The sequence below is a fragment of the Agelaius phoeniceus genome, chromosome 4, assembly GCF_051311805.1.
Source record: "Agelaius phoeniceus isolate bAgePho1 chromosome 4, bAgePho1.hap1, whole genome shotgun sequence".
Taxonomy (NCBI): domain Eukaryota; kingdom Metazoa; phylum Chordata; class Aves; order Passeriformes; family Icteridae; genus Agelaius; species Agelaius phoeniceus.
The window spans coordinates 6813531-6837286 of record NC_135268.1 but is presented as its reverse complement, the minus strand read 5'-3'; the positions used below and the strand labels follow the sequence as shown (position 1 = coordinate 6837286).

At 36.2% G+C, this 23756-nt stretch overlaps 1 long non-coding RNA gene across 2 annotated transcripts in view; it reads left to right on the top strand.

The window, feature by feature from the left end:
• Positions 1-23756, top strand: part of LOC129120190 (uncharacterized) — a 33882-nt gene that overhangs the window by 6860 nt on the left and 3266 nt on the right. Inside the window, exons 1-4 of one of the 2 annotated variants that reach the window (XR_013181759.1) lie at positions 10144-10815; positions 14870-15002; positions 19657-19731; positions 22263-22321. This is a non-coding gene — a long non-coding RNA (uncharacterized LOC129120190). Of the gene's footprint in view, positions 1-10143; positions 10816-14869; positions 15003-19656; positions 19732-22262; positions 22322-23756 lie in introns of those variants that run through there. The other variant, XR_013181760.1, reaches the window with a different exon arrangement.

The window sequence follows — 23756 nt, the reverse complement described above, 5'->3', positions numbered from 1 at the left end:
AATAACTACTTGAATAGGATTTGCTGCTGAGCAAAGCTGCTTGTGTTGCAAAAGCAACTGGAGGAATGCACAAGCAAAAAAACCCATTGTGCAAAGTGTTTACTTTCCCATCAAGTTTACAGTGAGTCTTGAGAAGGGAATTTAGTGATGACTTCACCCATGCCATGCTAGCAAGATGTCAGCAAACTGTCAAAGAAGGAAATAATTCTCTAATAGCAGCTTAAGGCAAGTTCAAAACCGAAGGAAATTGGTAACCACAACACTTATTTAATGTGGAAGGCTGTCGTATTTCTGTGGAGTGAAAAAGGAAATTCTCTAGGCTTTGCAATGCCTACTGCTCCCGTGGTCCCTTAGCCTAGGAGAGGACTTCAAGTGGGAGCAGCATGGTGTCTGGCTGGCAGATGATACCTGGTACTCAAGAGGGTTCTGCAGTTTCCCTTCCTCAGAGATGGCAGCTCAGGTGACGGAGGCAGACAAAAGTCACTGCATCAGATTGTGCCTCTTCACATTTGGACATGTTTCTCTTTAAAATGACCCAATTTTCCTTAAAAAAAAAAAAATAAAAAGGTTTCCTCATCCCCATCCCAAGGCCAGGCTGGATGGGGCTGTGAGCAACCTGATCTCCTGGGTGACATCCCTGCCCATGGAGGGGAGATTGCAACTAGGATGATGTTTGAGGTCCCTTCCAATCCAAGCCTTTCTGCCATTCTTTCATTAAGGTTGTCTCAAACCCAACCTTTGACAAAGCATTATTTATTCATGCTACAGTGAACTTATTCCCTTCAGATTAATATTGTATGTTTGGTATATGTTTTATGAAGTCTTTGTTGATATGGGTAAAGTTATCTATGAGAATCTGTAGCTATAAAGTCTGAACATGGAATCAGATCACTAAGGTTCACAGTTACCAGACATTAAAAACCACAGTCCTTGCTTAATTTTTTTAATATTTTTTCCCCAGAAGAATATAGCAATATTATAAACACAGGGCTCTTGTATCATAGTTTTTAATTTATCTTCCTCTTCAAACTCAGGCTAAGGCATTATTACTACTCATTACGTCTTTCTTTGCCTATATGCAACCTGCTTAATTCTGCTTTTCTTCTTTTTGTCAGAGATATTGGTTTATGATCTGATGTCCCTGGACTGAGTCATAATTTAGGCTGTTGACCCTGGGCTAATTGTGCTTCTGGTTTCAGAATTCTTTGTAAAATCTGCCTGGAGGTGTGTCCCATTTAAGAAACCAAGATCATAGCTGCTGTACAAGTATTAATGTTAATGGCTTAGTACTGATGCCTCTTCTGGTCTATTTGAATTCCAGATTCCTAACAGCAAATATCTTATCCTCATTTTTATTTGCAGATTTTTGAAGTGGTGTGAAGAAAGAGTGAGAACTGTTATTATCCTTATTAACTTCCTTGGAGCCTTATGGATATTCTCTAGCTATTGAAATAAATAACCCCTTCCCACTCAAGTCCTACTCAAGTCAAAACTCAGAATTTCTTCTCAGTAAAAGATTCTTTTTGAGTCCTTGGTGTTTTTAAGTCAATGATTTTTGAGACTTCATTTTAGATTTAATTTTATGTGTGAAATAAGTAAAATGATAAAGAAAAATGACATGTTTTCTCCCAAACACCATTAAAAATACATTCAATTTTTGCATCTTGATTTTTATAAATATGGAAATATGTGCTGATTTCAGATAGAAATGTGCTAATAACTATTGCATTCAAGCATTTTTATCACATTATGTTTATCAGCCATAATTTATGTTGCAAGATTCATGTTGCTTTGGAGCTACAGGGGCTGGAGGGTGATTATGTACCAACATGTGGTGATGGATTTGGAAATGCAGCTGGTGTGCCCCTGTACCTGTGTGGGAAGGTGCTCTGATGGAACAGTGTAAGACAAAGTTAGGATTTCATCACCACACCACACTGTCACTTGCTGTCACTTGCTATGTAAAGCTGATTAACTCCTTTTTGGATAAAAAAGGATTCACAGCAGTGGCTCTGGAGGTTACATCTTAGCACAGTAAAAAAATAATTTCTTTGAAAGGAACAGGTTTTATTTTCATTTTCAACTCTAGGAAGTGAAATTGAATTTTATTTAGAAAACCAATATTTCTGTTACTGACAGCAGTTCCTATCAATTCCTCAAAGACACCTTAAGCAACAGCTAAAATGAGGGATGATGAACATTTACAGGGAGTTTGCTTACTTTGTAGGCAGTTTTACTTGCTAAAAAAGTACCTAAAATGCAGGTAAAAAATGTACAGGAACATTTCTTATATAAATACAGGGACGGGATAATGATTTTAATTATTTGATGATCACCTCCTGAAAGCACTTTCCTGAATTAAACATAATTTTACCAGTTAGGAAACACTGTAGACTATTACAATATGTACAATTAGGAAATACTGGGGGAAAGGAAACAAAGAAGCAAAAAAAAAAAAAACCAAAAACAAACAAACAAAAAGTTTTAAAGCTGAAGTATTGGAAATCTTGCTGCATTTCTAAGTTAGGTATTAAAAGACTTCTTTTTATAAAGGCAGTTGCAAATACATCATTGCCTAGTCTTAGAGGGTGATTTTTGTGTGTTAAAATGCAGCAGCTTTCACAGCTAAATACTCTCACATGGACTTTCTTAAAAAATATATGTAGAAACTGAAAGGAGATGAAAATTAAGAGGATGTGTGGTTTTGGGCGTGATGGGTATGAGGACAGTCCATGGGAGAACACACTTACGGGTGATTGCAGCAGACATCTTTGACCACCAACCCTGAATGAATAGGTAAGAAAAGGTAAGAATGTGTTAAAAATGAGATCAATGTGTTTTTCAAGCTAATCAGGGATGTTTTATGTTAACCTAGGTACTGAAGATTTGAATATTACCTGCAAAACTAGAAGATTATTGAATATTGGAGCTGTTCAGAACTGATCTCTTTCCACACTTTATCTATTCCCTTCCTCTTCCCTCCATACTTATGTTGACATTAAGCTCTCCATAACTAGTTACTAAAAAAAAAATAAAACCAAAAAAACCCCTTAATGAGAGTCTGCAGACACACAATATTTAATTTTCACATCTGAAAGTCTTGGAAAATTCAGGAGATAGAGAAGAGGAAGATTGATATTTGTTATTTCACAGCTGGAAATGTAGGTTTTCAGAAGGAGCAAGCATTGACAAGAAACAAACTCCAGTCTGATTTGACTGTGAGAAGGCAATGGGTAATCACTGCTAAATGTAAACTATACAATTATTACTGTTTTTAAGCAGTTGTCTCTCAGTTAATTTTCAGCTTTTGAGATAGAATGGGTGGCAGATTTAAAGAAAGAACAGGACACAGAGAAAGAAAAAAGGACAGGCTGAAGTCAATAGCTAAAATTAAATTTTGAAAATAGTTTTAAAAACCAGGTTGTTGGTAGAACATTGAATTTAGCTCAGAGTAGTAATTTCAAACAGCTGAAAAGAGATCTTTTGGATACACCTTCAGCCCTTGGTTTGACTTGGAACATGCAAATGAATATGAAAAGGTGTCTGCTGTTAAAATATCAGAAACCTTTGGAAAAATGAAAGCAATTTCCAACAGGACAGAAAAAATATAAGCTGTAAGGTGGCTTTGGAGGTATTTCCAGCTTTTTAGCATCTGGTAAGCAAAATAGGTTGTATTTGTATTACCAAATTTACTAGTCTTTGTTACAAACAATATTTTAGTGGGGTTTTTTTCTCAGCTGGCTTTTTTCTATTGGTGTACTTGCAGTATTTTAATATCAGGAGATGTAGGGGGAAAAAGAGATCCTGGTGGATCCTGGGTTATGCTAAGGTGAAGAATGAAATTCTTCTTCGCTGAGAGGAGGAGGTGGGAAACAGGACACAAGACTCAAGCTTGTCCAGAAGGACTTCAAGATTTGAAGTCGGACTTCAAGATCTGATTCACTTCTGTAGCTCAAAAAATGTGTTATTTGCACAAGTTATTCTATTATCAGGCCATGGAAACAATGATCTCATTTTCAAACCAAATGAACTATTGCTTTTTATGCTCAAGTATAAGGCACTTCAGAGGGAAAAAGCTATTTTTGCCTGCCAGGAAACACAATTGACTTTGAATTAGAGAAGAATCAGAGCTGAAAATAATGTAACTAAAAGCAAGAGACTTTAATTCAAATGATTTATCCTTATGACAAGCAACAGGTAGTCCAGTCTCTTACAAGTCTGTTTCAGTTTTATGGATCAAATTTGAAGGGAAACTTTCTTTGTACAAATTTTCCCAGGAACTGGCAGTTTAGGTTAATGGTGTTCATGATTTGTGCAAGAAGCGTTTTCACCTGATCACAGCTGCCAGCAAAAAAAAAAAAAAAAAAAAAGCTTCCTCCCATGAGTGAGGAATGAGACACTAATGAAATACTTAATCATAGGTCAGGCATGTAAATTGGTGTCTTCTACAGAATGCAACATACTTTATGCTTTTTTCTTAGTAATGTTTTTATAAAGTGCTGCTTGAGAAGTCTATGAAGTAAAAATATATGTATGGAGAAGGTATACTTTTATCAGTATTAATTGAGGTAAAAAATAATTCTTGGAAATCAATGGATTTTGGAAAGAAAATTAGCTACTTCATTTTTTTAAGTATGCTGAACTGTCATTGGCAATTTGCTGATTGCAAATCTTGGGGTTTTTTTTAAAAAAAAGTTTCCCTACAATTTGTATGAATTTATCTGGAAGCTTTCATAAAAAAATAAATAGAATTAAAGTCTGAGGCACAGTAAATAACCTCCTTAACATCTGCACAATTATATGGAAGAGCTTCCAAAAGAGTCCATTACATTATATATCACTACACTATTTTACATATTTTCTAGAAGCATTCAATTTTAGCTAATGGTTCAATTCAATCTCCAGGTCAAGATGATGCTAAATCTATCCTGATTTAATGCAAAGGAAGACAAAGCAAAAATCCTCTGATCATCAGCTCCTGTAGGGCTGGAAAAATCTCAAAGTTCAAAAGTCACTGCGTGTCTTATGGCAGGATAATATAACTGGGAGAGATGAGGTAATGAACTAATACATACCATTATGAGAGGTAATTTTTTCCAAAAGATCATCTGATTTGAACTATTGCAAAGGAAGAATATCAGACAAAGTCATTTTGGTGGCAAAGTGGTTAACACAGGGAAAAGGATTATGAGGTTTAACAAAATGAAAAAAGCAGAAAACAGTTGCTTTTTGGCTTTTTGTTTAAAGGGAAAAATCCTTATTTTCAGTGAAATTAAGCAGCTAAAAGGAATGAAAGAAGACAGATGCTAGAGAGGAAAAAAAAAAGAGTAAATGAAAGTGCACATTGAGAAATGGGTAGACAAGCATAAACACTAATTTCTTGATTAAAAAATGGCATTTAAGATTTTGCTTTATTAAAGTTCTTGATAGATATCTTGATTGTATGGCTGGATATGTCACACAGGATGTCTTTCCTGTCATGACAGGGGAGCAAGGATGATTGGATGGCTTTCAGTCTCAGTGTCATCAGTACATAATTAAAAGAATAAGTTTTTGACTCAGAGGAATTTGTGGGTAGCGATAAAATGCTTATTTCACAAATTTAAAGTCAGAATGCTTCATATCAACCTACTTTTTTTTCTCATCAGTTACATGGACATTATTAATTTAGATTTTTTTTTTTTAAGTCATAATGCTTCATATCAACCTATTTTTTTCTCATCAGTTACATGGACATTATTAATTTAGGTTTGTTTTGTTTGGTTTTTTTTTTAGTAAAAGCTTCTGCTTTTTGTAAAAGCACCTGCTGTTCCTTGGGGATTTCTTGATCTCATCTGCATTTTGGAAGCATTTAACAACTCCTTCTTTGCTTTGCTTGCCCTGTAGTATTTAGATTTGTAATTTCTCTGGAGCTTTCTCAGTCCAGTTGCAGGCTCTGTCATATTCTTGACAGCCTCGGCTTTTCTTTCTCATGTCTTGTGGTTTTGTCACATTTCTTGCTTCGTCCTGCTCCCCAGGGGTCTAGCTGGCTGTTTCACTCTTGTTTCTGGGGATGGTGAGAGGGAATGGATGCAGGTCCTGCATTCTTCCTGTCAGAATCACCTTTTGTCCCTCGTTCCATGGCTGGCAGATGTCTGCCTGTCTTAGCCCACGACTTGCGGCTCACCAGCATCATCCTGAACACACAGCCCAGAGTTTCTGCCTCAAGTTTTAGATTTTATATTTTTTCAGATTCTGTTCTGCTCTAGTGTGTAGGTCTGAGCTTCATATTAAGGGATGGTGAGCTCTCTTCACAGAGTAGGAAGACAAAATAATTCCTTCTCTAGCTGGGGACCAAGGACAAATGATCCAAATTTCAGCACAAAGCATGGTGAACTGAAGAGAGAAAAACAAGGATGGAACTTAATAACCTAAGGCTATAATTGGACAATTAACTCCCATAGGAATGTGGTCCCTGTTGACAGAGTGACAAAACTATCTTTGTCCCCTTAAAAAGGAAAGAAGCCCAGAAATTTCTCTCCCCAGTTAGGTGAATAAGGCATCTCATAGGCCTGGGGGACTTCACCTCAAACTTAAGGATAGCCAATTGGACAGGAGACAAAAAAAGTCCCACCTGAGCAATTTACTAGAAAAAGAATAGAATGAAGAAACTAATTGCTTTTGTGAGATGTTTTACCAGGGGCAGGAGGGCCTCTTGCACCTGAATTGTTTTTTCTCTGTAAAGAGTTTTGTTATTTTGCCTTTTATTAAAACCTTTTTGTTTCCAACGCTGCCACAGAAGCCATCCTGCTGATTTTATGCCTTCTAAGGTAGCTGAGCGATCGTGGGTGTGAAATAGATCTCAAAGATCTTATGAGACCTGGCTCAAGGAGACTCCTATTTCAAATTCCAATATGCAAATGGACCAGAACTTATAAAAGTGTGAGACTCCATGACCAGTTGTCCATTTTTCGTTACCATTTTGGGTTCATTTTGGCTGGGCTCTTGTGCTACCCAAGGTGGATCTATTGAAGCCTCCTAATAAAGCCCTACTTTATTCTTTATCTCTGTCTAGTCTCTGTTCTAGGTTAGCCTTCACATGGCACCGCTGAATGCATGTGGAGACACAAATTTAGGCATTTTTAGAACACCAAAATCCACCTGGCTATTGAGTTCTGAGGCAGCATGTGTTTTTAGCACATGATACTGCATGCATGTGCTACTGCCTGTGTCAGTTATTGCCTGCTGATGGGTTTAACCCTTATTGTATGTCCAGATATGCTGCTAATAAAGGGAAATTGAGCATTAGAACCTGTCAGGCTGTTCACACATGGATTTCAGGCCATGCTCAACACTTCATAAGAGTATTTTTATTCCTTACATGGGCAACTCGTGCTACAGTGTCCTCCCTACTGCCACCAGGGTTTTCCAGGCAATCATCCATACCCGTGTGCAGCTCTGATTGCATATTTTTTCTATTTGGAGGACTTTTAGTTTCCTATGTTTTCTTTCCATTTTTGTCTAGGTTTTGAAACTGCTTTCTTCCCCCTATCCCCCCTCTTTTCTTTTTTTTTTTCTTTTGATAGAATTCTTGTAGTACACTTATGGAATATTAGAAATAGAAAGTTAGGACCATATGTCTTGACCCTACCTCCTCTTGGAATTTCTGTCAGCTGAACACTGCTGGAACCAGGACTGCTAGCTATATTTGTTCTTTTCTATATCTTTTCTGTCCTTCTCTCTTTCTTCTTCTAATTCTTTCTCCTCAGAACTTTTAAGTAACTTAAAATCAAACAGGCTTAGAATTTGCCCAGTTGAATGGGTCAAGTTAATGCTTCGAGAAATGTTTTATGTAGATTGAATGCTGCTCTTTTAGAGCAACTTTTTGCCAAAGTTTTCTGATTTTCTAAAGTTGCCACTAAAGTTTTTATTGTTGTTTTGACCTCTTGAGAATATCTTGTCAGTATTTCTCCCATGCCTCTAACTCAGAGTACATGAATAATTGTAAAGCCCTTTAAAAAGTCTCTCAGTGCAAGTTTTAGGGCCTTACAGGACTCTATGTAACTTCTGTGTGCATGCTGCAAATCAGATTTTCTCCCAGCAATTAACAGCCATTTCCTTTTTTGTTTCTTTGAGAAAGATTAGGAAACGGTGATAAATTAAAGGAGGAAAACAATATATGTGTATAGATAGATATTTACCCTGAAACAGCATAAAGAAATCTTTATATTAGGAAGCATTTTACTGAAGGAAAAACTTGCTAGAGAGACAGAGCAGTGGTTGGGGATGTGGAATACTTTCATCAGATGTGTTCAGGGCTGGGCGTGTTATTGGGGAAACAAGCGGCTTTCAAGTCAGGCTCCTCAGAAATGTGTGAAATCAATTATACTTGAAAAGGTAATAACAGGAGGGAAGAAAAAGGGAGAAGGCATTGTTGGTGTCTCTGTTGTGCTGGAGAAGCAAAATTTTTCTTCTTAATGATAGGCCTTGTCACTTCAAACAAAAGGGTGTAGCCGATTTAAGCCCTGAAGGTGTTTTCTTGTTTGTTTAGTCACAGCCATTCCATATTCCCACTTTAAGACCTGGATCATTCCTTTGAAAATTTTTACAAGAGCTGTTTTCAAAGCATGAAAGATCTTATCATCCATCCACTGAAGGTGATGTTCACATTTCTTGAAGATTTGGAACAGGCTCAAAATAAAATAAAATCTTTCCAGAGCCATTAACAGTTTAATTGTTTATTTTATACTAATTAATCCAGTCACAATATAATGCACAAAATCAATTTGTCAGTTTGTATAATAGCCTGTGTAATATTTACTAATTTGGTTTTATACTTTAATTATTTTTTATAGTCTAGGAGTGCCACTTCAAATGAGTAAATAATATTTAAGATACAATGGCATTTCTGCCTATCATTAAATGCATTTAAAATTTTATTAAAGCTATAAAAGATTATAATTAAATATTTCACATGAAGTTCAGTTTTACATAATATTACATATGGCAAAAAATCATGTGTTTTTTCCAATTCAAATAACTGTGTCTTTTTTAGGAGAGCTTAGCACCTAGATGTTGTTTAGTATTAAAGAATGAAGGTATGAAATAGCCTGCAACTATGGTGATATTTATAAGTAGTCTTTTCTTTTTTTTTTAATTTGTATTTTTGTTATTTAATAGGAGTGTCTGTGCCTGTTATTCTTATGCATTAAAAATTCCAGAAAATATTCATGGAAGAAAGTTTTTAGTCCTAGTCATCCCCACAGGTCAAAAGTTTATGAACTGGACTGGGTGTTTTTCCAAATATCCAAGCTGGAAATGTTCTCGGTGATATCCACATTTAAAAGAAATAGCAGTAAAAAAGGTTTATGGTTCACTGTTTTTCTGCAAATTAAAGGAAACTGCATTGCTTAGAGTCTGAACTGATGTTACAGGTACTATTTTCAGGATATGCATATTTTCTAATTTCTAGTTTCTTTTTGCCACTCTACAAACCCAGATGGAAGCTAATAATAATAATAAGTGAAAAAGCATGGAAAGGCAGTTTAGGCTCTTTCTGTGGCCATTATAAGGTATGGTGCTAGGAGCAAGTGGGTCAGTGTGAATAAAACATGCAGAGTTTGTATAACCCACTGCAACAGCAGTTTGGATGGGAGGTGAAACCTCAAAAACTGAGACAAACTGAGCAGGAGGAGTGAACCTGAAATGCCACTAGGGAAATTGCTTGGACTGGGCAGTATTTTACTGGTTTTGTCCCTTCACTGTGCATCAGGGATAAAAACTCCAAGGGATCTTAGTCCCTGAGTCCTGTCATGGCAGTGAAGCTTCCATAAGAAAACCAAATTGTATCTCTGGGTCACTGCAGCTTCTTAGGAACCAGCATGGCAGCTGGAAAACTGATTGCTGGTTGTATTCAGCCCACTTCTTCCAGCTGCTGGAAACCTGTACCAATATCAGCTTGAAAGCCACTGAAGTTTGTGTCCTACACTTGTATCCTGGTGAAGATACTAAAATTTGTCAAACCACCAAAAAAATACCTGGTGCACATAAACACAGTGGTAACAACTGAACTGGGAACAGAGGTGTGCAAACTCCTAGGATGGTGAATATTGCTGCTTCAGTTTCTGTGCAGCTTCATCAAGAGAAACAGCATGAGAGAATGCCATCAATCAACATCAAGATTTTAATACTTGATGGATTGAGCAGTAGCAGTTTAAAATGTAAAATTACGGCTCATTTTCAAGCTGCTGCTAATTGTAAATCAAACTCTGAAGTGTTCTGCTGGAACTGTAACTGTGGATGAGCATCGTTATTGTTTTCAATTTGCCACTTTCATTTTGATAGGAAAATACATCATAAAGCTTTGATTTTTAATTTATTTTTATTACCAAATGTTTATTATCATGTTTGTCATTTTGACTTGAGCATCCTGGGAGAGAATTTTATTTTTAATGGTTATTTAGTAAAAGAGATTAAATCAACCTTAAGAGTGTATTTTACTTAATTTCAATCATGGTTTATTGCTCAGAATATATTTAAAAAGATATGCGTGATTATATGAATCATTAGAAATTATGTTACCAAGGAAATGACTTAGTGAACCCTTTCTTCAACACATATTTGCTTTAAAATATTACCAAATGGGGGCCAGAGGACCCAAGTATGAGATGACTCAATTAACTAGGAACTTTTCTGAAGAATAATGCAAATGTTGCGAGCGCTATTTTTAAAAAATACCTGGAAATTAAGACCACTCTTTAATGAAACTTAAGCTTTAATGACAACAACAAGCTGTGAACTCTCAGAAGGAAAAAGAATTGCACTCTTCAGGCACTGGTGAGTAATGCTGTGATGCTGATAATTTTTTGCCGTTTAAACAAACCCACTTCTAGCTTAAATAGGTAGAACCTCTGCTATACTGAAAGATATTGGAATATATCTGAGAACCTCTGCTATACTGAAAGATATTGGAATATATCTGAAAGACACCTTGTTGACTTTAAGCAATATTTTATTTTAAGCACATAGACTGGTATTTAACATCCAACTGAGCACTTGTGGCTCATGGACAAATCTGAGAAGTTTGAAGGTTGGAAAAGAAAGGAATTTTTAGTCCAGAAATTATGTTTTTCAGGATTTTTGGTTTGGTTGGGATTTTTTTGTTGCTGTCATTTTTGGGGTTTTTTGTTGTTTTTGTTTTGTTTTGAGGGTTTTTGGGGGGGATTATTTTTTATTTGGGTTTTTTTGTTTGTTTTTGTGGGTTTTTTTTCTGAGATTGAGAAGAAGAAGAGAAGAACGTGCATAGCACAAAATTCAATAGTAGGCAGTAGTTTTGAGCCAATGAAAGAGAATGCAACCACTTTTAAGTACTTTATTACTTCCTTAGGTTCTGCTGAAATGTGTAATATATTATGAAGATGTGTTTGAGCTCATGATTATGACCCCAGTTTACTGTTGGCATAAACTTTGGGCTGAAAAGATGTTAATGATTAGTCAAAAGTTGATATTTTCATGCAGTCTTATTTTTAAGCATCACACCCTCAACAACCCCTGTAAGTTAATGCACTGTGAAAAGACCCAACTAAATGAATGAACATTTCTTTCAGATAGTTTTCAAGGGACCTAATTTTTGCAACTATTAGAAGAATACTGAATTAATTTAGTCAGTGTGGAGAGGTATCAATGTGGCAGCCACATCCAGAAATTTTACTGGACATCAGTGTGACTTCAGTGTTTCCAGGCAGATGAAGAGACTTGGTCATGAATAAAATAACCAGTGACAAAATTTTATCTGAAGGACAGGTATCTGATAATGTGAACATAAATCAAAATGAATTGTGGAAAATATGGTACCAGCATATCCTGAAAACACCAAGGGTCAGTGTTAGAAGAAGTGGAAAAGCACAAGAATTTTGTGTTTGGCCCAAAATGTGCTGAGGGTTTTCCTTCTAAAGCTGAGCACAGACATTTCAAAATGAAAGTGCTAACTCAGCCTGGATTATACAGGACTTAAATTACTCCTCTGCACAATATTTTATTTATTCATGAACAATTTGTTTAACATGTTATTTTCCTTGTGGTCCTCTTAAAAGAGTAGTCTCTCTTTTTTTTTAAGTTGGTTTTATTTTAACATCAGCTGGACAGACCGGCTAAGTGTCATCAAGTCTGTTCTGCTCTCAGCAACGTCACCCCATCCTTTTTATAAAAAGATCAAAGATCCTCTGAATATTATTCCATTCTGTTGAGGAACTTCACTGCTGCAGAAATTAAAGACATTCCTCTTACAGGCAATTATCTTCATATTTATTTTTTTTCCATAGGATGATTTTTTTTCTGGTTTCAGAAGTATTTCTTCCTCCTCATGTTTCAGTCTCCCAAATTATTTATGAAGGACAAATATGTGCCTTCATAGACTGTGTTTGGAAAGGGAAACATAATTTTTAAAAAACCATATATTTATTTTTTTATCAGCATTGCTATTTTAGGCCTGAGTTTTATGAACTTCTATTGATATATGCTGAATACTTAAATGTAGGTTACAGGTCCATGCAACTCAAGGAACATCTTAAACCCAATCATTCTGTATGCAGTTAAATCTGTGGTGAAACAAATTTTTGGTGACAGAATTTAAAGCATTTCAACAACTCTGATAACACAATATTGTGTCTGATAACACAATAATTGTTCTGCATGATTTGAACCTTGTGTCATATGGATTGACATAGCTGTTCTAACAGTTTTCATCTGGTGATTCCTGTTTCCCTGTCCTTAGACTGTAACAGGACTGACTGTAAAGGTGTTTGCAGTTCCTTTCAGGGTCTGGCTTGATCTGTGGTTTGTAATTGTTGCAGTTAATGACAGGATTCTTTACACTGTGGCTTGTGAAGTTAACCTCTACATTAGAGTAGGTGAGATTCTGTCACAAAGAAATTATTATCTATTTAAGTGCTCTGACTCATATCACTGAGATAATACCTTGGTTGTAATACAACCAGGCAGTTTATCAACAGGTTTGTTATGAAGTGAAGCCAAACTCAACAACAATTATCACCACCTCGTGTTGCTTTGCCCTGTGTTTGGAGAACTGAACAAAGGTGTGAGGTTTTCACAAGGGATTCGAGGATGAGGGAAGAGATGAGGATCTGACTCCATGTTTCAGAAGGCTTGATTCATTATTTTATGATATATATTACATTAAAACTATACTAAAAGAATAGAAGAAAGGATTTCATCAGAAGGCTAGCTAAGAATAGAATAGCAAAGAATGATAACAAAGGTTTGTGGCTCAGCTCTCTGTCTGAGCCAGCTGGGCTGTGATTGGCCATTAATTAGAAACATCCAACATGGGCCAATCCCAGATCCACCTGTTGCATTCCACAGCAGCAGATAATCAATGTTTACATTTTGTTGCTGAGGCCTCTCAGCTTCTCAGGAGGAAAAATCCTAAGGAAGGGATTTTTCATGAAACGTGTCTATGACACAAAGGCACACCAACATTGCTGTTTGGGGAGGTTTCCTGTACTCAGCCCTTTGATGAGAGGTATATTTTGTGCTCAGCCTACAAAACTTGCTTCCACTCCACTTGCCTGTGTGGAGGTGGGAATGTTTTCCATTTTCCACACGTGGCCGTGTCTTGGTGTGCTCACTCTGCATGCTCCCTGTGGCTACCTGTGATTGTATGCCAGACATATATGAGTGGAAATTATTGGAACACTTTCAGGATTGTACTTCTCATTTTAATTAGTTGCTGTCATTTTTCACACTGCTAGTAAATCACTTTGAATATATTGCTTGTGGTTGTGTTTGAGACATAAATCTTTTGTTAAGAGATTAGTGAGTCATCTATCCCATGGCCCTCATTGCCACCCATTAGACAGTTATAATAAAGCTTTCTCCACTATAGATCCATGAGTCTTCTCCTTCAGGGATTGCAGGGTAGCCAAGTGGTGTCTGGAGAAGCAGGACGATGGGATTGTAGATGGATAATGCAAAGCAATCCCCTTTCTGAGACTTTTTCATGGAAACTTCACAGTAAAACTGTCATTTGTGGTGTTTTTTCTCAGAGCCAAAAGAAGGACCAGGGGCATGGATGAACAGAAGCAGTTTTAGTTTTTGATAGGTAGAAATTATGTTTGAAATTTGCAAAAAATATGGTGTTTTCTTACTGCTGACACAGGACCTCTGTTCTCCCTTTTTGTCTTCACAGAGAGCGCATGAAGGATGACATATAGTATCCACTTTGGGATAAAAATTTAACTGATTTAACTTGCTCCAAATTGTTGCATAAATACACTTGACTCCAAATCTCCTGTTTATAAAAACTCAAAGTCTCTAAGGAAAATTTTAGTTGCAGTGGACTGAATGCATATGCAAATTGCATCTCAAAAAAAAATTAATTTCAAAACCAATCAATTTTCAATTCCAATTCCTACAAAATTTCTCTACAGAGAAAATTGAAATAAAATATTTAGATTTCACAACAATTGTGAAAAAAGTAAGAATTTAGGAAAGAGACACATTTTTATAAATTCTTTTTTAAAAGCTTTTAAATTGCTATTATTATGTCATGAAATAATTTAGTGAGTACTATCCCATGTGACTCCCAACACACATTTGAAAGAGAGAAGAGAGGTGAAAGCTGATGGTATCTAAGCAAAGTGAAGTGTAGGAGAGTTTAGCTTAATAGAACAGCTCTTCTTAAAAACCTAGCACCATTTCTTATATGCATAAATATACAGAGAGCAAGTGTAAACATTGAATTTGATGACCTCTTTAGCTGGTTTCAAGGTTTTCCTTAAAAGATTGAAAATATATGCAAGCCCCTGTATATATTGAGCTAAATTCTGTTAATCACAGATTAAAAATCCTTTTTTTTTTCCTGGTTGTCAAGAAGAGCAGCTTGAAGTGAAACATGTGGGCACAGAGAGCAGGATGAACAAAGGGGATTTACCAGAAGGAAGGAAGTCCTTTTCCTACTACTACAAATATGACTTTTTCCTATCAAGCATCAAATTAACTTAAAGGTAACAATTATTTTTATAATCTTCAACATCTCCTAAAGTCTGTCTCCTAAAGTCTGGTAGTCATGAAATAATTCTTATTGCTACCTATTTTAAAATATCAAGCTTAAATTTGTGATTTGGATTTAATGCTTTACAGTAACAAGTATACTTGGCCTTTGGATTTATACTGTGGTGAAATAGGAGCAGAAAAACACAACAACTTTAAATAAAAGTTGCTAAAAAACGGTAGAGTGCTTCTTCCTTATATATCTTACTGGTGAAAAAGGCAGTGTAATCCAAAATATTCTTGATTCTTCATTGAAGAATTTCAGAGCTTTACAGTAACAAGTATACTTAGCCTTTAGATTAATGCTGTGGTGAAACAGGAGCAGAAAAACACAACAACTTTAAATAAAAGTTGCTAAAAATGTTAGAATGTTTCTTCCTTATACATCTTCCTAGTAAAAAAAAGGCAGAGTAAACCAAAATATTCTTCATTCTTAATTGAAGGTAGTCATGTCCTCAGTTCAGATTGAAGAAGTGCAACAGATTAGGTAGAAATCTTAAGGTGAATGAAGCACAAGAAAGTGTTGTTGAGTTCAGTGTTTACAAATGCTCTCTGCATATTTATGCATAGAATAAATGGTGATAGGTCATTAAGAAAAAAAAAAAAAGAAGAAAAAAATATATATATACAAGAACACTTATTATGTTATTATGTAAGGGTATCTAGGAACTGAGACACTTCCATTTTTGTAAAACCACATGACAACAACAGAGCTCCACAAGCCAGAAAATGCATCCCAATTTAAATAGGCAAGTTCTGTGTAAAAAAACTGCCACCAAAGCAAAATGAAAAATCCTGAGTCAAGAAATGTTATGAGATCTGCTGTTCCATGACAAAGATGCAGGAAGACATGATGTATTAGGTGGCAGAACTTCAGGCCTGATAAGGAGAAATAATAATTGACTCTCTCTATAGATGCAGCAGCTCATTCCCTCAAAAAATAGAAAAATAAAAATATTTTGAGCTATCCAGGTAGGTTGCTACAATTCTTCACACAGCATTGCTCCAGAAAAGCTAGCTAGACCTTAGACTGATCTGTGCAAGGTCATTTTCACCCATTTCAAATCTTCTGATGTGTGACTCTCCCCAGTAGAAGGATTAAAAAAAAAAACAAAACAAACCAGTACACTAAGTATTCTGCTCTGTTACAGTTTGTTCTTGAGAGAACTCAGCCTAATGAATATGCAAGAAATTAGACAGCAATAAAGAGATCTGATAGAGTAGGAGAAGATGAAATGCTGTCTGCCAGTGCTTGGATTTTGGTCAAAATTCTAGCAGAGATAGAGCCATGAATCCAGTGGAGCAACCTGCAGCTCATCTATTTATCTTATTTTATCAGAAGTCTTATCAGAGTGTGACTCCTAAAGAGAGAGAACGTTGTTGATCTGCTCTAAGTAATAACTTTGTTGAGGATCATCTACAAAAATACATGAAGTCCCTCAGCTGTTCTACACAGACTTTGCATACAAGAGGAAACACACCAGAAAATAGTATTTATTCAGTGTCAGAGTGCTGTTTATGAAGCTCTGTGTTTATGAAGATATTTAATATGCCTAAGTGTCATTGATTTAGGAGTAAAAATCAACTCTCTGGTGGCCTTAAAAGCTGAATGGAGTAAAGAGATTGATGGCTATTGACTCCCTGGTGTCTCCTAACATGTGCAATTAAGGAGGTCACAATAAGGGACAACTGCAAGAGGTCATGGTCTTTGCTGAATTCACAGAGGGCTGTGGCCAGGTCACTGTGTAGGGCCACTTTAAAGTGGAATTCTGTCACAAAAAATGAGGTCTAATGCAAAACCATTGATTGATGCTATTAACTTGAAAATTAAGAATATGTCTGATTGCAGGGAAAAGTGAGCACAATGAAAACACAGCCAAAGAATTCTTAGATGTTTTTAGAAAACTTCATTGCCTAGAATGAAGATAAACCTTAGGGGAATAAATATTAATTTCCAGTGGGAAATGCCTTTACATGCTTGGACATGGGAGATAGTCTAGCTGCATGAAGATGTTGTCTGCATTTGGATACAAAACAAGATAAACATTTGGTTCTTCAAGAGACTCCTGCATCAGAAAGGGCAGAATTTATGACATCAGGAGGTATTTGCAGGCCATTGAAGCTACAGTTTCACCTACAGGTATTCCAGGGGACAGGGCATTTAAAAGCATTTTTCCTTGAGTTTTCCTTTTCCAGGATCCTGATGTTCCCTGCCCTGTGCATAGGAACCAGGTCTGCTGAATGAATGTGAGAATAATTGATTCTACTCTGTCTAATCTTATTACTAAAATAATTTCTGTATTACAATTAATATTGCTTTTACTGATTCTTCAGCTAATTTCAGTGCTGTCACTTACTGAACTTCATCTCATGTGTGTTTTGCTGATAATCTTTAGAGAAACCTTTCTTTGTCCCTCTGCTTTTATTTACACCCAGAGATTTAAAGAGATAATTTCCCTTCCTATTTCAATGGTTACCTTGGAGTAGGGGATGCCTCCTGTGTGTACATATGTAGTAGTCACTCCTCTGTCTCATGGGCTTTTCCTCTGCTAACATTTCAATTATTTAGTTTTAACCCACAGTAAGGTTTTCTGAGTTTTCCTGTTATTGTCCCAAACAGAAAATTTTGATTCACTGGAACATTTTAATTCACGTAGCTTCATATGATTCTCGTTATTTCTCATTATTTCATTTTGCTGAGTTTTGCATTTTATCTTTCTTGCCACTATCTAGAAACACTCTTAAATTACCTGCCTGCTGAATCCCATTTTGGTGCCCTCTGTTTTTTCTTTGATTGATACATCTTACTGATTTTCTTGTGTACTGGCTGCTTGTTTTTGTTTGGTTTTTGTTTTTCCTATTTCTTCCTGTCCCCTTCCTGAGGACTTTATTCTTTCTTGCCAATTTAAAGTCCTTTTGCCCAGAGACATTAGTTTTCTCTCTCAGCAAATTGGTGACCATGATCCTCAAAAAAAAAAATTCATCAACACTTTGAAACCTTTGCTTTGTGTTTCTAAGCCCCCCACCTTTTAACCTCTGATTTACCACCACTCTTCTGGGAGTTTTGGGGTTTATTTAACCTTGACAGTGGCAGTGAATCACCTATGATGTTAAGCAGATTACACTGAACCTAATTATGTTGTACTTTGGGAATTACAAACCACAAATTCCTCTGGTGGATTCCCAGGTCTGGGGTTTAATGAAGCAGCAGTATTTTCTGCTGGCTTCAGGACTGTACTGTAGCATCACTCTTGTAGCACCTTAAAGGGGAATGTCAGTGATCTATCCTTCCTCCATGTCTCCCAACTTCCTACTATTGCTCTTCTGCACTGGCTTCCAACGTTTGCTATGTTATAATAAACATTTGCTATGTCATGTGTTTCTATAAAGATCAGAAAATACTGCCTGTGCTAAAGGGGTGAGCTGAGGTTACTCAGCCAACCTTGATTTTTTTCATTCCCCCCTCCCATTGTCTAACTTGTGAAACTTTTCCTTTGCAGTTCTGTAAATGTTATTTTAATGTAATTTGTGCCTAACACATATATTATAGATAAGTCTATCTAATAAGCAGTTGGGAATAATATATATAGATTTTTCTATTTTAAATTCTTTTCTGTAAGTCAGCAGAGTGGAATTCATTAACTTGATATGGATCTTTTTCAGTCTTTTCAGTAACCATTCACCAAAGAATGGGCTTAGGAGTGTATTTATATGGTAAATGTACTGATACTGCTTACTTTAATATAAAGTTCATCTTTTTAATGCTTTTCCATATATACACATTTGGCTCTTTTGGAAAGGGACTTGTAATCCAATCTTCTTTCTTCTCATTTTAGCAGAATTATTACTTGTAAACTAACATAGATTAGTTGCAAGTATTAAAAGAAGACTATTTATTTGTGTAACACTTGAAAAATACTTGAGCAAACTATTTATTAAAAAGAGTGACATTTACTATAATAATTTAAAGAGTAAAGACTATTGAGTTCTTTGCTATAATACTTTAAAGAGTAAAGACTATTGAGTTCTGGTGGGTTTTTTGTTTGGTTGGTTTCTTTTTTTTTTTTAATGGGGGAATATTCAAATAGAAATTATGCAATGAATGCAATTGAAAAAACCTGTTTGATAGAGAGCTTTAGTAATGCTTAATGGAGTTTTTGCTTTCCTGAGAGTGATAGCACAGCATGTAGTATATAACTGACTAATGGAGATTTGCCACTCAAGTAAGTCAATCAAAAATGTAATTTAGCTGGAAACTCTCATGGAAACAGCTATGCCTCTTGTATCTATCCCAATTAAATACAGTGTGATGATGATTGCATATGTATCACTAATAGGGTTGTCAGGAGAATTTCTGATAAAGCTTTTGATGAGGATACAAAAATGTGAGTTTTGAATCTTCTGAATTAAAAAATCAAACCACTGACCACATAGGACATTTAAAACAATTTTCAAATGGACAGTATCCTTATTCAAAATGCTTTTCATTTTGAATATATTTAATCCAGAGTAAGGCAGAGTGGGGTGTGGGGTTTTTTGGTCTATTTTCTTTTAAAATCATTCACAAAATCATCATATTCTGAAATAGATTTGTGATTTTAATTCTAGAACAAATAAGAACATCAACTTAGCAGCTTTACCACCTTCAACTGTCTCTGCAAAGTCTTCATGATGGTGCTGCTGGTGAGTCTCATGAGGCAGAAGTAAGTAAGACTACTTACTTTAAGTAAGACCAGTATAAATACCTCAAAAAAAGCCTGGCAGTTTTTGAAGCACACAAAGCAACCTTGGCATGATTCCAGCCCTTCCTCTGACTGGAAGTGGCATACTAACCTTGTGTGGAGAGGTGTGTCAGAGGTGAAAGTCCACCAAGTGATACCAGCCTGAAGAACCGGAGAATACACAAAACTTTGCGCATATCTTCCAAGCATTAGATGTCTCTCAGAGCAAAGCTATCAGAAATTCATTTTCCTATACTGCTGATGCCTCAGGTTTTAGCTTTTATATTTTTTAGGTTCTGTACTGCTGAGCTTCATATGAGGGGATGGTGAGGTCTCTTCACAGAGCAGGGAGACAAAACAATTCCTTCTCTAGCTGGGGACCAAGGACAAATGATCCAAATCTCAGGCCCAAGAGCACAAACAACAAACAACGTGAACTGAAGAGAGAAAAACAAGAAGGATGGGACTTCATAACCTAAAGCTATAACTGGACAATTAACTCTAATATGCAAAGGGACCAGAATTTACAAAAGTGAGAGACCCCATGACCAGCTGTCCATTTTGTGACCATTTTGGGTTCATCTTGGGTGTAGCCCTGGCTGGGCTCTTGTGCTGCCCAAGGTGGAACCATGGAGGCCTTTTAATAAATCCCTACTTTATTCTTTAGTTCCATCTAGCCTCTGTTCTAGGTCAGCCTTCACAGGGCATCACTGCACCAAAAGCCCCCTGCAGAAACTCCATGGACAAAATCAGATAGCCACTAATTGCTTTCCACAATTAATTTATGAAGGTAAAATGTGTGCGCTTGCCAGAAGCACGGCATCTCAGAAAAGGAAGACTGCATTTCTGAACTTTCAGCCCTGATTCTAAAGGAGTAACTATATATAAAAAAAAAAAAAAAAAGTATATTCATAGCTAACATTCACAGCTGTACTTGACATTAAAAACCATCAAGATACTGGCTCCCTGGTATCTGGCCTTTCTCTCCAGCTGGAACCTCTGCCTGGCCTCTCTGTCCCATCAGACCTACTCAACTTATTATTGCTTTGCATGTTTCCCTCTGCTCTGCTGCTACTAGCCACCGTTTTCTTTTGAATTGGATAAATAATTACCATAATAATTCTCAACTTTGAGTTTATTGGTGGTATTTTAGGTCTAAGGAAAGACTTGTACACCCCATAAGCTTGTCTGCTGCACCCAGTGAGTGCAACAGAGTGCAAAAAAGGAGAGAAGTCCTCACAAAGTTTGACTTTCTGAAGCATAGATGAAATATGTGTATTTCCACAAAATTGCCTCTTAAAGTGCACTTCTATAAAATGAGTACTGCATATCTTTGAAAATTCATCACTGTTTCACTGTATTCAGTTAAATACTTTGTACAAAACACAAATCACTTTCTGGTTGAAAAGATTTGTTGATGAAAACTCATTTGATCCTTCTAGGACAGATTGCAGCAAGTTTATGATATTGCTATTTTTTTATATCTTCTTTTTGCTGTTGTTTACAGATGAAATAACCTCCCAAGTTACAGCTGAAATGAGCAAAACTATTCCTGCCAAGATTTGACAGAGTAAATCTGTGATTTGACCTGTGATTGAAGAACTATAGGTGTTCACACATCTCTTTTAATTTTCTAATATCCTTTGTCAATTAGAATGATGTGCATCTTTTAAATACATGGTTGTGAGCTCCCTTTGTTGGGTTTTTTTATTGTGTGTCTCTATATAAATATATGCATATGTTTATATAAAGAGAGAGGGAGAGTCATCATGCTTTATGCTTATTATACAAAACTCTTCCTTGGGCAAAAAGAGGAGCACAGTCACAGGTGAAGCTGGGAAATTATTGTTACTCCAGTTAATGATTTAACAGCATAATAGTCAGATTTATTAGTTACAATAGTATGTATTAATAATTCAAATTCATATAGGAAAAAAAATCATAATGCAGTTATACTGCTTTTTGGGGGAAATAAAAAGTCCTTTCTAGAAACCCTCTGGATTCAAAGACTGGTGGCTTCAGCCTTCCTGAAAGAAAGAGATGGACTCAGAATGAGCTATCAGCATCCAGTCATAACTGGGAGGCATATGGTCTTGTCCTAAGGGCTTTCATCCATTTACTGGGAGAAGAGAGATGATAGTCCTGCCCTCCACAGACTTCATTTCTGGAATTTCTTTTGAGCACAGCTTAGGTGCTCACTTTTGTCCTTAGTTCCTAACCATTCACTTTTTGTTCCAAAGCTAGGTTTACCTGAACAATGGAAGGCTGCAATCCCATAGCGACCTCTGAATTACAGCTATGGTTTCTGCCAGATCACCTGCTCCTCTGGTACTCTTCTGCACCCTTTTGCACTTCATTTCATTCTAGAAACATGAGTAGCTGCTCGTTATCATTGTAAAACCAAAGGAAATCTGACAAAAATGTAGCTGGTAGTTAGCTGACCACCAGGCAACTTCTATCACAAATACTATTCATTTTCATTTTTTTTTTAAGGCTAAAATCAGCTCAAAGTGAAGACAAACCATGCAAGTCCTGAGACCCTGAGCTCTCAGGTGAGTGGCCTTTAGTAATGGAAAAATTGTTTTGTTTATCATAAAGATGTTGGGAAAGTTCAACCAAGCCAAAGCTAAATAACACTGCAGTGATAAGGTGACCTCCTGTGAACTGCCTGTATAGCAAAGATCAACCTCTGTCCTTGTTCAGGTCTAGTCAATAAAAAAAATAATTCAAAAAATAAGATTTTATTATATCTTCCATGTAGTTCACTTATCATATTGTGATGCTGGTCTCTAGTATACTTTTAATGGGTGTGCAGAAAGTAATTTATAAAACCAAGTTCATGTGTAAATTAAATATAGAAGTTTATGAAGAACTACTCCAACAGTGAGAAAACAGCTGCCAGCGTGTTTTAGGTAACAAGACATGGGGGTTTTAAACATTGACTTGTTGAATGAAGTTGACAAATAATTAAAAAAAAAAAGACAAAAACAAAACCCAAAAAACCACCAAGACCTTCTTAACCCAGAAAAAGAAATCCCAACCCCAACAGAATTTTCAAAAGAGATCAACAGTTGGACTTGATGATCTCATGGGTCTTTTCTGACCTAATTGATTTTGTGATATGGTGACATCAGGGGGCTAAAAGAAGACAACTTTCTTTTACTATTTAGTTTTCTGCTACAAGTTCCTGCCTGTAGAACTAACCTGCCATGTATGATATGGTGCTTAAGCAGTCTTTGTTTCAAAAAAGAGACAGACCTTTAGCGTGGACTTTTACAAGAAATAGCATAATTACTAGGTAGGGTGTGAAGAGGGGTTAAGTTTTTAAGGAACCATGGAGTGAATGGGAATGAAAAGTAGATAGTGAAAATTTTAGTCTTTCATGGAAGGAAATTCTTATGGTTTTGATAGCCCAAAGAAAACTGTGCTAGAGCTTAAATGGATCTTGAGAATAAGAATAGCAATATCTGCGTGACCACAGTTGGAATATTTTCATTATTTTTCACTACCCGCAGGTAAAGTGCATTTGAAATAAACCACCTTGACATTTCAACAGAAAAATACCATTTGTTGTCTCTGGGTCTTCTGCAAATCTGCTGGTATCAAGCTTAGGAGACATGCTGTGCTGACATTCCTTACCCTCAGTCTCATACCATTAGTGACTTAAAAGAATTTCTCTGGCAAAATAAACTGTAATTGCCACTGTTCAGTGCCCACCTGAGAAAATTACTTTTACTATTAAAACTGAATGGCTCAAAAAGGTTCAGCACATTCCTTTTCTACCATGTGTCTGAACAAGACCTACAAAGTAAGGGAACAGGCAGGAATAGCATCTCATAGTACATTTATATTTAAACCTATGAGTTTTTTTCCTTTAAACCTATTAATCTCCTCTGTTCTTCTGTACTTTCCTTGAATCTCTCTCCTTTCTCTTCTTCAGTGCTGTTGTGTGACTTCCAGATTCTTTTAATACCAGTTTAACATCAA